Source organism: Arvicola amphibius, chromosome 9 (genome assembly GCF_903992535.2).
Source record: "Arvicola amphibius chromosome 9, mArvAmp1.2, whole genome shotgun sequence".
NCBI classification, from domain to species: domain Eukaryota; kingdom Metazoa; phylum Chordata; class Mammalia; order Rodentia; family Cricetidae; genus Arvicola; species Arvicola amphibius.
The window spans coordinates 65,465,227-65,477,833 of NC_052055.2; the positions used below are offsets into that span (position 1 = coordinate 65,465,227).

General features: G+C 41.3%; 1 protein-coding gene across 1 annotated transcript in view; it reads left to right on the plus strand.

The window, feature by feature from the left end:
- The first annotated feature begins 448 nt into the window (after positions 1 to 448).
- Positions 449 to 12,607, plus strand: part of Satb1 (SATB homeobox 1) — a 90,637-nt gene continuing 78,478 nt past the window's right edge. The window contains exon 1 of the mRNA XM_038343306.1: positions 449 to 565. The gene's annotated coding sequence lies outside the window, so the exon portion shown is untranslated. The remainder of the gene's footprint in view (positions 566 to 12,607) is intronic.

The window sequence follows — 12,607 nt, forward strand, 5'->3', positions numbered from 1 at the left end:
TCGGCTCGGCTCGGGCTCCACGGCGCGCTCTCGGAGCCACCGGCCGCCCAGGATCCCGCCGCCAGGGGGAGAAGCGGCCGCAGGCGCGGGGGAGGCAGGCCGGGCCCGGTCGCTCCCTTTGCGGGGTCCCCGAGGCCCCCAAGCGGGAAAGCGACGACTGTGCGGCGCGTCTGGCACGCGCGGCCCCCGAGCGGCGGTGGGGGGCTGTCGCGGGGGCGCCCCGATCGCCCGTGCCGCGTTGTACTCTGCGGGCTCAGAGCGGCTCCCGCGCCCCCTCCCGCGCCCCGCCCCGCCCCCGCCCCTTCCCCTCCCCCTCGGCCCCGCGCGCTCCCCGCTCGCTGCTCGCCACGCTCTGCCCCCTTTAAACGCCCACTTCGGATGGGGAGAGGAGACAACTTGAAGTCAAGTTGCCATTAACTTCCGCGGCGGCCGCAGCTCGGCGGCGGGGAGGTGGCAGCAGCTGCAGCCACCGCCCGGGAAGTCCGCCACCCGGCGCGCCCGCGCGGGGAGCCGACCCGGCCTCGGCCCGCACCGCTGGCCCACGCTGCCCCGGTTCCACGCCTGAGTGAGTCCCGCTCCTTTGCTCCCTGCCGGTGCTGCTCACGCTCTGGGTCTCTTGCTCGGCTCGTCTCCTTTTTCTGTGGATGCGGAACCGATCCAAACTTCTCGGCGGCCCCGGCTGGGGCGGCTTTGCGCCCCTTGCGTGCCGGGGTCTGCTGGCCCTTCTCGCGCGCGCGCCGACACGCGGGAGGACTGGGCTGGTAAAGTGAGGGCCATGGCTGGGAAGCGTACTTTCTTGGTGTCCTTACTTCTTTAGCACACCTGCTTGGCAGACTCTGGTTGGATACTTTTGTACAGGTCGTGGGGACGGCCCTCTTTAGAGGAGAAAGGCGGAGTGGGGAAGCCCTGAGAGGGCAAGCGGGGAAAGGGGAGCCACTCCGTGAGCCCTGGTACCTGGAAGGCGGCGAGGTGCCGGGTGGAGTGAAAAGGTCGCGCGCCAGATCTGCAGTTCACTCAGCATCTCATCCCGGCCCATCTTCCCCTATCCTTTCCCGACCAGCACTGCTTGGCTGGTGGTGGGTTGCGGTGAAAAGGGGCCCGGGAAGTTTGTGGCAACTTATCTATCCCGGGAACCACTCGGGCGCTGGGCGCTCAAGTTGGAGCCCAGAGTTTGAGAGCCGAAGTAGAGCGCTTATGGAGCCCTCGCCGGCGATCGCGGGTCGGTCCTGGAGGGTGATTCGGGCTTGGGCTCGGGCGGGAGGCCGGGGGACGTGCGCGCTGTTTTTGCTGGGATTGTGGCCACACAGGTGCAGCCCTGGGGTCAACTCCTTCTTTCCCGGTGAAGGTTCACACTCAAGAGAAGCGGCCTTTCCCAGTGCTCCTCCATTGCTGAACTCCCCGGGCGGCCGAACTGGGGCTGGAGAGCCGGGGTGCAAGGGACTGAGGGGGCAGGTGGTAGTTCCGGAGAGCGACACGTGCGTGTGCCTGTGCCGAGCAAAAGGCGCTAAAGAGATCCCTTCTGGGATGAACACAGAACACCGAGAGCGGAGAGCAGCATAGAGCTCAGGGTAGGTTTTGGCCCCGGCCTCCACTAGGACCAGATTTTACCTAACAAGATGTCAACCACGGGGTCATCTCTCTCAAAATGCCCGTTGATAACTTTGACCTCTGCGTCCTTCCAGGGAGAACTTTCTCTGAGGCGTACCGGATTCCCAGGGTTAAGACTTGGATTTCACTTGGCCATAGGGACAGGGAAGACACCTGGCTCCCTGGAGAGAACCTGTCTGCTCACAATTGATTGCCTGTTTGATTCCATGTTTGTTTGTAGCCTAGGAGGCCAGAGCACCCGACTTTCTAAAGAAGACAGAAGAGGGAATTGAGCATGAGTAAGGGTCTCTGTTTGCTAGGAGTCAGGTTTTGTCCTTAAGCAGTATCTGGAATTTACAGTGTTTGGGCTGCTGACAGTAGCTCAGTCTCTCAAACTTTACTTAAATTTACACCTGATCCACAGTGGATTTTCTGAAAGAGTGAGATTTATTCTGTAGTCTGATTCTCCTGCAATAAATAAAAATAAATAAATAAATAAATAAATAAAGGCAGGCAGGCCATACTTTAAGTCTCAGGAAAGCTAGAGTTGAGGTGTTGGTTCTAAAAACCTTTATGAATCTCCTATGTAGGACTTGTGCTTTGACTTAGCAGCGGCTCTTTATTTCTATGGCATATTATTTTAGTAGAATAGTAGTGATGCATACACTGGCTGCTCCAGTCTGCTGGCAAACATTAGCATTCAAGCTTACATTTTTGACAAATGTGCAGACAGGAATAGCATGAATAGGCATCTTAAATATTAACAACCCAAGCATCTGTTGTGAAACAAATTTAATATATTTACTCAGTCTTTCTCACATTGTTAGGAAAGGTTATAATAAGTGCTTAATTTCAACTTAACTTAGCAGAAGTAACTGACGGCATCATTCATACCTCCCAAGCTTTAACACAGTCACCAGGCAGAAATACTTTAATTAACTTGGTTAAGGGCATTGTTAAATAAATACACTTTAAGCAATGTGCATACTATGTAACATGCAACAGTAGCAAAAATATTCATCCTATTTGTTTGCATTTTAAATGACCGCATCTTATAAATATACCAAGAATGTTTATTCTTCATCTCTATTTGACACTTATTAGTTCATTTTTTTCTAATGGAAGCAATATTTTAAATGTAGAGTTGTTCAGTCATATGCAATACATAATATGTAAACAGTAGCAATAAAATACAAAGCATTGTTAAATTTGAATATGGCTACATGTAACAAGGTTATGCAAGAGAAATAAAATCACTGCTCAATTTTGTTTTCCTTTCTGAATAATGAATACAGATGATGCATGAAAAAAGAACAAATAGGGATTTCCTCCCTGAAGTAATAGCTTCTTTAAATGTATGCAAGGCAGGGGAAAGAGAACAATGATAAAGACCTAGAGAACTTCCCAAATCCACATAGTTGGTTCCAGAATCAATGCATTCCTTGCTTTCCCACAAGCTGAAATATGTAATAAATAATAGTTCTTTGTATGTAAAAGTATTCAAAAGGAATGTCTTTTGTTCACTTGTAAAAAATTAATATATTCTCCTTTGGTTGATAATCTACAAAAGTAGTTCCTTTGTCTCCCGGCATCTTAAACAAGAGCAACAACAAAATGAATATTAGTTTATTCTGCAGAGAAGTCTGTTGCCAGCTCTATGAACCTGTGAGTGAGTGAGAAGCTGCTGCACAGTGACGGCTGAGAAGCACATTAAACTAGCAAGGTCTGAAAATCTAGGAGGGAATTTCAATTATTTTTTCATGTGACAGGTTGTAGGTTGTAAATTAGGCCTAAAAGGTCAGGTGACAGGCACCTGTTCCTCATTATTGTAGAAATCTTTTGGTTACAAACAGTGCTAAGCTAAACACAACATGGGTATATAGCAGGGGCTCTCTAAAGCACTCTAGCGGCTCCCACCTGCTCTGTGAATTTCCAAACAGGACATACACAGAGAAGCCCTGCTTAGAAACACATCATTTCTTCCATACATGTTATGTTGGATGATTGCAATTAATATTATATTAGTACTTGGAATTGATGAAGTTCATAAATGCACATGACTAAATCAATCTTCTAATTATGTCTAGACATTATAGTTGAATGCAAAAATATTCTTTTAAAAAACCCTCATTTTCTTTTGAAAATTATTGACTGGATATCAGAATTGTGTTCACGTTTTACATGGAAGACCTCGCCAAGTGCCCTTTTATACTTTTTAAGATAAATTCTCATTTAAAATGAGGCCATAAAATATTTTTTTCTGCACTCATATATAGGAGCGAAAATCAGTTGCTACATACTGCCATAGTTTTGCGCCATACGTAGCATAGGAAGACAAGCACACTGTACACAAATGCTGCTAGAAGGATCTTCAGACCTAGGTGCTCTCCCTGGAATATTCAGAGTTCTTCCTATTGAAATAAGACACTGCAGCTTAATTCCTATAAATAGTTTCCCTTTAGACATTCCAGAGAGCAAACTCTGCTAGTATATGAAAAGACCACACTAGCATAAGGTGACAGAATATTAGAGGTGCCAGTTGCTTTTAATTAGCAGAAGAGGAAGATTTTGTGTTAAGTAAATAACTCAGGTTATTCAGTTCTCTTATTTAAATATATTCTTTATCCTTTTTGCCATTAAATAGCTTGTGCTTATTATATGAAGCATTCATTTTTAGTATTTGCTTTTGAAATTAATTTGGTTTTCATATTCCAAAACTCTGTGGTGATTTTTTTTACAAATTGATTTACATTTTGGCAGAATAGCGTTAAGTTAATTAATAGATCAGGCACGAAAAATAACCCACAGTAGGGTATATTTTCTGGTAAAATGAAAGTTATGTTTCAGCATGATGAGCACCAGGCTTCAGTAATCTGCTCCCGTGTGCAATGAGCACTTCCTACTTTGAGCTAGCAGGCACCTACTGTTTATTTACGCTGCATTAAACTGACAGCTCAGCAATCAGAGGAAAAATATTACTTACCTTCCTGAAGTAAATACCAGTTTATAGGTTAGTGCACGTATTTATATTCCTGTCACCACTAAATAACGGCTCTGTCTCTATTTTAATATCTACCTGGGCTGTAACACAGGGATTCACACTCTTCCTGGCTGGGAGGAAGAGTTCGAGAGGAGTTTTTCTTCCCATTCCCTACTGGCAAAACTTTAAAGAAGAATCATTTCATCTTCTCATTTCTGTCATGTGACACTAGTTGGGAGAAACGCTGGGCACTTTTCCTTTGCACCTCACCACAGCATCTGGCTCCCCGCGAGGGCATGCCACTGAACAGAGCCATCCTGAGGATCCTGTGCACACGTGTGCAAGCACAGTATTAACTTTCTACGAAGCTCCAAATCGGTCAAAATATCTGATTCCTTAGATCACGCCTGTGACACGGCTCTGCCTTTCCAGTTCTTGGACAGAATGCTGCAGCTTTTAATGGAGCTCTGCAAACAAGCCTATCAAGGGGGCTTCCTGGCCGAGTGACTGCTTCTCAGCTCCTCTAAACACACTCTTGCCTTCTTGTTTTTCTTGTGGTTAATCTGCCATCCTCAAAAGAAGGGTTGTAGCCACTTTTATTTTAAAATACTGAATACACTTGTTTATTTTCCAATTCAAGATCCCTCTCTTTCAGGGCCCCCCTGAAACCTCAACATCCTGCTAAAAGTTGAATGCCCAAACTCATGATTAACTTGAGAAATCGCTTATTGTTGTTTAAATTGTCTAAGGAGCTCTCGAGCTTACTGCCTGTACCCAGTTGTCAATCTCTAACCACATACTCCACTGACATCAGTGCGGAATATGGCCTTAATACAGCAAGCATGTAAATCAAATCTGTTACACAAGGCTCCTTCCCTCCACTCTCCCAAAGAAAAAGCATCTCCTATGGTAATTTATATATCATTGCTAACTGCTGTTCTCAATGGTGAGTCTATTTAAACTTGATGTCTTCATAGTGTGATCAACACATTAACACACATTATTTTGTACTTTTGATCTTATGCCAACGGTACCTTTTGCTGTTTATTTTTTTAAAGTCTTTTTAAAGATCAGATATTTCATTTTAGAGTAAATAGATACAGATTGTGTGTATATGTATTCCGGGTGAGCTTTAGTAGTAGAGAGTTTCTCTAGCATATTGGCCTGTTTTTATTCCTTCAAGTCATTCTGTATCACTTGCGCAGTTGTTGCTGTCTGCAGGCTTGTAATAGTAATTCTAACCACCTCCTTCAATGGACTGTCATGGATGTGATTCAGTTAATCAGGGATCCAGTTCAGTTACGAGGGATAAAAAGCAGTTAAGTGATATCCCAGGACTTATATCACTACTTTCTGCTGGAATTTATTTGGTCCAGTTATTTGATATTTGTTGAAGTAGCTTGTAACCAAACATGCAGTGTCTGCTGTTTCTGGAGGGGTGGAGGGAGACCATGCTGGACAAAACATTTTGGTGTGTATTATTTTATTTTACCTAGAGCTCATTTTAGAGCCACTCATTGTTGAACACATTTTTGAGTATCTAGAGGTGCAGGCCCCAGTAAGGAGGGTGCAAGGCTTGCAGAAGAGGTAGCTGTCTGGCTCCACCTGGTTGTGACTCTACTAGAATGCTGTGGATCTAAGCCAGCCTCCCTCCCTCTGTGCTCCATCTCTCCCCCCACCCAGGTGTGCCGGAAGTAGAGGGCGTTGTACACAGATGAAGGGGGTGGACTTTACTCAGAGCTGTGACCTGATTTGTGACGCACCCTCAGATCTGCAGACATGGTCCAGCTGCTTCCTAGGCAACTGGTAACCACCTCTTTTGGGATGTGCCTGTCTTACTAGCCTGCCAGAGAGAACTTCTGCACTGTCACTCCATCAAAGACCTTTCTTCTAGGGATAGATTTGGAGATCAGCCTCTGGTATCTGAGAGGGGTAAGTGTCAGAAAAGTTACTACAGGCACTCAGTCCCATGTGGAGAATCGGGGTTGCAGCCACAGTAACTGACAGGCTTTTGGCTCTGGGATGTTGGTAGGCATTTTTCTCTGTGGGATATTGGGGATATCGCTTTTTTCTCAGCTACAGATAATTGGGGCCAGGAGCCAAGGACATTTATTGTTGAGGGGTAAGATATGCTAGTAGTCCCCGTGAGGGAAATTCTTAGACTTTCTTTCCTTGAGGTATTTAAAGAAAAGACAGTGTGTCATCTCTGTGGTGGGGAATTCTTCATATACAGTTTTCCTGGAAGCCAGAGCTGATAGCTAGAGATTCCTCTGTGATCTTAGTTAGGGTTTATGATTTGCTGGTAAGAGGGTATATACATGACAGCTTGGCCTTTTAATGTTTAACATAGGAAAGACTTTAAGGTAAAACAAGTTTTATGTTATAAATATTTCATTGTAATAATTTTATAAACAAAATAACACTTACTGTATATAGACATTTGTTTGAATGAAGGTATCCTTGAGTAGATTGTTACAATAATTAGCTGTTTAATGTTGAATGCAATTGGGTTTTTCTGTTCCAGTGAGCCAGACAATGGGAAGCATTGGCGATCACAACAGTTTATTCTATGTGATTCTTGATATTTAGCAAGCCGTTCCTTCACTAAGAAAACATTTTACCAATGAATGAAGGACAAAATACGAATGCTTACCTTTTATCTTTTAAAGATTCTGTAGAATCCACAAAATAAGTGAAACAATGGATAGCTTGCTTAATGGTAAAAAGAGTTCCCTAGTCTGTGGGAGGCAGGAACCCTATTTTAATAACTATGCTTCTAAAACTCTGAGAGGCGAGCTACTTTTTTGATGGTTTAAGAGGACTAAGAAACAATTTAGAACATTATCTTAAAAGTTTAAAAATGACAGCCTTAGTGTGTATGGAGTCATTGTATCTTAATCATACTGTATACTTATTAGTGTTATTAGAGCAGTAGACAGTTAATTACAGCCTTTTTCTGAGACATGTTAACTGTATATTAACAACCATGTTAAGAAAGAATGATGTATACTTTTGCATACAAGCTGCTGCTTGCTAGATTCTTGAAAAATACCTTTTCAAATGTATGGAATCACATTTTTGGTCAAGAACCATCAGGTTTTCACTAAAATACATTAATTTTAAAACTTCTGCAAGTAATGGAATGTTTTTGTTTGTACCTTTTTCATTAGCACTGGCTCCGTGACTCTTGCTCCTGGCATTAGATACAGTACCGCGATACGGTGTTAGGTTTTCCATCCTGTATTTTGAGATGCCCACATTTCCTTGTTTCTCGATGACTTTGGCCAACATGGACCATCAGAAGCTTACTGAGCTGATTTAGCCTGATAAATATTTTTGTGGAATCATTGTAGTCAGTGTCCCTTTGCCAAATTACATTATTCTCAATTCCATATAAGCCAATACTGAAAACATATTTGAGCAGCTGACCACAGAGATGATTTTATTGTCTAAATCTCACATCTAGGTTTTCTGTCTCAAATATAGGCTTCTGTATCAGCAAAACGGTAACTGACAGAGACCACAGGGTTTTAATAACTAAATGCTTCCCATGGATTGGTCAACAGTTCCCTTGATGGATTTGTAGACCTTGTAACCTCCTAATAGAGCATTTAAAAACACAGGAACATTCCTACTATGACAAATTTTTAGATAGTATGTTATCTATTACCATACAAGGTATCAAACTACAAAAAGGGATTAAGTATAAGCTACATTTCTGTAACAGATTAAATAGGAGAGACTGAACAGTTAGTGTTCTCTGTCTTGAATATAGTAAGCACTCATTTAAGGAGAGCAAAATTAATATTTGGGTAAATATTGAATGTAGCTCATGCTGATAAAGATTTGTTGAAGAAAGAGGTATTTCTTTCTAGCTTCCTGCTATTGCTGAGGTTGTATGAGCATCTATTCCTCTCAGTTTTGTAGATTATTGAATGTTTTTCTTCTGTAAGTATGTATGCCATCGTGCTTTGGACAGCAGCGTTAGAGTTTCTGTTTTATTCTCACCAGCTTTCCTTTAGGATTATGTTAAATCTCTGTTTACGTTTCTCTGATATTAGGCTGTGCTAACAAACTTCACCAGAGTCAACCCAAAGCCTTGCCCTGCATTTGCTGTTGAGCCACCATGTTGGGTCTAGCTGTTATTCCAGAGCCCAGCATACTGGGGATGAGTGGCACAAGGATTACTCGTCTCAACCTCCTCTTTCCAACTACAGTGCTGTTTTCTCAGGACCCCATAAAGCAGATGTCAGCCATGTTGGATGTATGAAGACAAAGAACTGTGGTTATGTATCTCATTTACCAACAGGGTAGGATTCGGGTGCTTACATGAGACTCTCCTTCTATTCCTTAAAACTTAACCCGGATCTAACAGTAGGGCTTGTTAGCTTGATGTTAACTCTTAGCAAGGTTATGGGCATGCTTTGAAAGTTATCTACAAAGGACGCTTCTTTTAAACATTTTATTATCTTTTTGAAGCATGTGTGGGACTATTTGCAAGGCATTTCTATTTAGTTACGCACACACATTCTTTAGGTGGTGCACTGCTGTGTGACCTATAGTGTTATCACACACACTCTGTCTCTTTAAAAAAACACACTCTCCTCTATCTGCCCTATTAATTGTTGATATGTTGCCATCCACGAGACAAAAATTAGAGCTGTAATTAAATAATCATGTGATGCTCCTTAGTGCCAGTGAGAGCAAACTCATTTTTCCAGGCCCGATGGTCACTGATTATTCTATTACCACTGGCTTGCTGAATTTTTTTTTTTTAGCGATTCTTCTTGTAGCTTCCCTAACCACTGTCCTTTCAAAATTAAGGAACGTAGCAGACATTAAGGCAGATAATTGGCTGGAGGTCCTGAGGGATGTCAGGTAGGCTCACCTTTTGCGTTTGGTCACCTGGTAGGTTCTTTGAGAAGGCTACATCAGCAGTGTGGTTGCCTGCCATTTAATTTACACTGGTGTTTTGGCTGGGATGGAGGCATATGGGGAATGCCAGGAGAATTACAAAAGGAGCTGGGTATTAAAATTCAGAAATGATTAAAATTGAAATAAAAGGATGCTGCTTCTTTGCCAGTACTCTGGCAGTCATAATGACACATAGCGATTAGCTTCCACCTTCTTCCTCTCCTTCTTTCTCATTTCCTCTTGTTTATTATTGACACATTTTCCTTATGTCTGTCTCCCGTCTCTCTGTTTTTTTGTACTATTATGTGTTTCTCTTTCTCTCGCTTTCTTTAAGCATGGAGAAGCCTACTTAACCTTATTATAACAATAACAGAATAGGTTATTAATATTTAATATGCATATGATTAAAATTTCTCTCCCTTAAACATAGGTCAGCTGTATTATTATTAACCAGCATGTAATTTTTCATCTAAAATATTCTTATTCTGCCTTGCTGTTTCTGAAATGTCGTCTACTTTAGTAGTGATTTAATACATAATGTTTAAAAAACTGTGGTCGGCTACTGAGAAAAGAACTTACCAGTCATGGATAATCAATTATGCATGAATTCAAATGTAACAGATGGAATCTGGTGAGTTAAAGTTTCTCTTTGCCTTGGTGATTTTTTTTTTAAAATTTGTTTGTTTGACACCTGTCTCTTATATATAGATAAACATCTAATATAGCATGTGAGAAATTTCCTGTGTCTTTATTTCCTTTTAAAAGTGAATTTAGTTTTTACATTGAAGGCAGAGACACCTTGATCTGGCTCTACACATCTTTTTCTGTCCCTTCATTTTATAGCTCTGAGTCATGTTCAGCTAATGGTCACTCAGCTGGACAGTGGGATGGGAAGGAAGACCTTCACCTGGTTTCCTCCCTGTTCCTAGTTCTTGTTTTCTACTATCATATACCCTTTCTGTGAGAGTTGCTTAATAATAGGATGTTACATTAGCTGTGGGTTTTAAAGGGATTCTGATGAAAACAGTGGTCTCCCACTTTTTAATTGCGTAATCAACTCTTGCATGTTATGCAAGTGTTAACTGTCCATTTATCATGTTATGCCATATGTACATTAGATACATGCGTATGTATACATACACACATAGATGTTTACACATACTTATTTGGTCAGACAATTGGGTTTTTCAAATCTATTAAGAATACCACAAGAGTTAGTTTTAAATCCTAAACTGTGGCCCTTGCCAGCCTCAAAGACACATTTACACTTGTTTTGAAGCTTTGTCAATTTTTAGTGATAAATTCTCTCTGTTCGAAGTGACAAGACTTGGTCTCAAGGGCCTTAATTACATCCAAGGAGAGAGAAGAAGTTTCATTTTTATTAAATGTACGATGAAAGTGGATTGTTGCTTCTGCTGTAGAAGTAACAGGTAGTGACCATCTATCCAAGCAGTGCAGCTTCCAGACAGTTTGAAGCTGGTCCCAATCAAAGTTGTTCATAAATATGCTGTTGGCTTGTCCCCAACATGTGCATATATATAATGCAAATGAAAAACTTTTGCAAAGTAAATAAAAATAAATGATTAAAAAATAACCCCAAGGCTCTCTGTACTTTTTAACTTTATAAATGATTTATTTATATTTTATGTACAATGATGTTTTGCCTGCATGTTTGTCTGTGTGAGAGTGTCAGACCCCTGGACCTGGAGCTACAAACAGGTATGAGCTGCCATGTGGTTGCTGGGAACTGAACCCAGGTCCTCTGAGAGAGTAGCCAGTGCTCTTAACTGCTGAGCCATCTCTCAAGCCCCCTCTAGTTCTTTCTTTAAAGTTATAGTATAGTATTATTTATAAACCTTCTTATCAGCTGTAATTACATACATGTATATTTATAGTCCATGCTAGTTATCTAATAAATTAAGTTTCACAATAAACATATTAATAATGAGGTACCTTCAAGACAGGTAACTAGGCCTTCTATAGCTATATTGTAAAGCTACTTATAATAATTAATGCTTTTATACATAATAAGTATATCTTTAATTTAGATTCACTTCATATTAATATTCCTTAGTCATGCATATCAGAATACATCCATATAAATATGAATAAAATTTATAAATTAATTTCCAGTTCATTAAAAATTCCACTGTTAATGTAAAACTCCTTAACCAGCAGAAATAGATAACATAATACTCTGTCCAGGAATATGCAGAATAGCATAGGAAAGGATGTTCGTAATTGTTGGAGAAAAAGTTAACTATTTTGATCCTTATCTCTATCAGAGGTAACTGACTGAATCTGAAATTAAATAAATTTATATTTAAGAACTTTTAAAAAATAGTCTAAAGTCTTCACATAGAAACAATTTATAGATTATTATGTAGACTATATTATAACATCCTCATAATGGTGCTTTTCTACTTGGGCAACTAAGGGAAGATGTACTGCTTTATGAATGTAATTGTTATGCTTTTGAAAAAGACACACAATTTGGACTACCTGTCCTTGCTTGTTCCAGACTCTCTCCCTCCTTTGCTAAGACACTGTGTTGAGTAAAACATTAAGAGAGAAGCATCCTCTTACATTTGGAGGACCTTCAAAATGAGTGAGATATTGGTTGGTGATCATTAGTCCAGGTCAGTTATCCCTGGGGTTAGACACACATCCTATGAACGAATACTCTAGCACAGACTCGGCTATATAGCTATTAGCAGGTAAGGACAAAGCCCTGGGACTGGGGCTAGGGGAGACTGTTCAGTGTCATGGAATTCGTTGTTTCTCTGAGGCTGCCATGATGTTTTCTGCTACTCCCAGGAATAGCTGATTGATTTGTCTTTTTGTCTACATTTGTTTCCTGTGGTAAATATATAACCTAAAATGTGCCATTTTGATGACATTAAGGATACAGTTCGGTGATGTGGATTATATTCACACATCATGAACAGCCGTCACCACTGTCTCTTCTGAATCCTTCCCATCAGCCATATGTCATTTTACTTTTGGATTAACCTCCCCTTTGACTTTATCAAATTTTAAGCATTAAAATGGAGTCTAATCATTTTCCAAGTGAGAAAGGTTTGTCTCCGGTTGTGGCTTTCCTTTGCAGAGGACTGTCCCCTGCTA